The sequence below is a fragment of the Octodon degus genome, unplaced genomic scaffold, assembly GCF_000260255.1.
Source record: "Octodon degus isolate 3935 unplaced genomic scaffold, OctDeg1.0 scaffold00168, whole genome shotgun sequence".
Classification (NCBI taxonomy): domain Eukaryota; kingdom Metazoa; phylum Chordata; class Mammalia; order Rodentia; family Octodontidae; genus Octodon; species Octodon degus.
Window position 1 is genome coordinate 285,377 of NW_004524744.1, and position 2,286 is coordinate 287,662.

The 2,286-nt window shown below is 47.3% G+C and overlaps 1 pseudogene; it reads left to right on the forward strand.

The window, feature by feature from the left end:
- The first annotated feature begins 1,060 nt into the window (after positions 1-1,060).
- The window catches only part of LOC101576986, a 1,855-nt pseudogene continuing 629 nt past the window's right edge, over positions 1,061-2,286 (forward strand).

Here is a 2,286-nt window from a genome sequence, read left to right on the forward strand (position 1 = left end):
AGAAATAGGAGAAGAGGAAACAATTAGAAGCAAGGCTAGAGGACAAAAAAAAAAAAATAAAAAGAGTATGTGAAGTTTGGGAAACTGTGAAGAAGATACAGGGGAAAGAGGAGAAAAAAATAAAAACCAGAACAGAACAACAGTGAAAAGAAAGCTGCAAACAATATCCACACTCTTTTTTTTTAAGTCAAGAAAAAAATAAAATAAAATAAGAACAGAAAACAATTAAAAAAAAAAAAAAATGTCCATTTCACTTCACAGTGTGTCTCTGCTGTCACTGGTAGACAGAATAAGCAGAGAGCCCAGACCTGTGCTGCTTAATCCCAGCAAGCCAGCCACAGATTTAGGGCCCCATAGCGAATAATCCCCGAAGCCTCTACCTTTAGTTCCATAGAACTTCAGGCTGCTTTCCCACTGTGGGGCTGGAACCTGATTTGTGCGTCCTGCAACAGTCTGCCCGCCTCCTTCCAGCTTGAACGTGGCTCACTGACATCCTGCCAGTTTGAACTCAGTTCCTCTTCACCCAAACACTGGCAGCCGCTGGAAGGAGCCAGCTGGAGTTCTGAGTCCTGGTGGTCTCTAGCCAAGTGGGCTGCCAATCAGCTTCTGCAGCATGACTGCAGATCCGCTGCTCCCGCCCACTGAGACGTTTCTCTGTGTCCACTTCAGGGGTTGCTAGTAGCTACCAGCACCTTCAGGTTAGAGCTGCTCCTCCCTCGCAGTGAGCCAAGGCTCAAGGAGAAAGCTCCCCTTCCCTCCAGCTTCTTGTTTCTCCTCACTCTCCCTGTGCTCTTCAGTTCTCACTACAGATCCTTGCTAGGACTTGGGAACCCACTTCCCTCCTTAGTCTGTTCCTCACCAGCGTCTGGACACTAAATCTCAGAGAGGCTGTTTCTCTGCTGTTTACCACGCTGCTTTCTTCCCAGAAATCTCCATCCATCCACTTTATTTATTTATTTACTTACCTATATTTGGTACAGGATCTAGCTATACAGTTCTAACTCGTAGTGATCCTCCTGTCTCAGCCTCCCCAGCTCTAGGGTTACAGGCATGCGCCACCATGCCCCGTTTCAGGGCCCACACCAGGTGCCTGGGGTTTGCGGGTGGTCACGGTATGCGGTACCAGGGATTGAACCTGGGTTCTTGTACCTGTCAGGCAGGCGCTTAGACCGCCGTGCTAGCTCCCTAGCCCTATCCACCCACTTTAAAGTGAAGAATTTCTGTAACTTGGGAAACCTTGGAAATGATGAGTTTAGGATTACATTTAAAGGGAAAAAACCAAATTTAGGTATAGTAAGGTACAAATGAATCTGGACTGTTAGGAAAACATGAGTTTAGTTTGCAGGTACACAGCTAATTTAACCCTGTGTTGTTGTTGTTGTTTTTAATATATTTTAGGAAAGGGTCTACAGGGTGTTCAGGGTCTCACTACTAGGTCTAACTAGTTGTGATCCGCCTGCCTACAGCCTCCCAAGAGCTGGGATTACAGGCGCCAACCACCATGCCCATCCTCAATTGCCATCTCAGTGCGCCCCGGGGGTGGGGCCGGAACCGCAGGTCCGGCGATCAAACCCCTGGCCCCTGCAGGGGCTTTAATCTGCTGAACTATTTGGCCAGCCCCTTAACCCTGTGATTTTAAGCTAAAAAGTTATTTAATACAAATTCTAAGCATGTTACAAATTTTAAGGAAATTAAGTATTCAATTCATAATTTTATATATTCAACAGGATTTTCTGGCCTGTCTCTGTTAGGGCAGTGAGGTTTTCCTCGGCCCGTCCTGCGGGATCCGTAGCCTCCACCAGAGCACCCTGCTCATTCTAGAAAGCGCAGCAGTCGGGCAGCCAAGACCAACTCGTTAGGGAGTAGTCGGAAACCCACCTCTTTTCTTAAGGACTCCGATGGAGAAATGCAAGTATGGATAAGGAAATTGAGTCAGACAGCCAGCACCTCCTCAAGAAGGCAAGGAAGCTGTACAACACCGAGGTCCTGCGGCTCCCCAAGGTGCTGCGGGAGATGAATTGGCTCAAATACTTTGCCCTTGGAAGAAACAAACAGGCCCTGGAAGAGGCAGCAACAGCTGAAGTGAAATAAACTAACAGCAGAAGCTATTCAGACACCCCCCAAATCTGCCAAAAGACAGAAGGTAGTACAAGTGGATGAAATGATAATGGAAGAAGAAAAAGGAAATAAACCTCAGGGAACCGGGGAGATGGTTCAGTGGAATAAGCGCTTGCCTGGCAAGGGCAAGAGCCTGAGCTCAATCCCCGGTTCCGAAAAAAAAAAAAA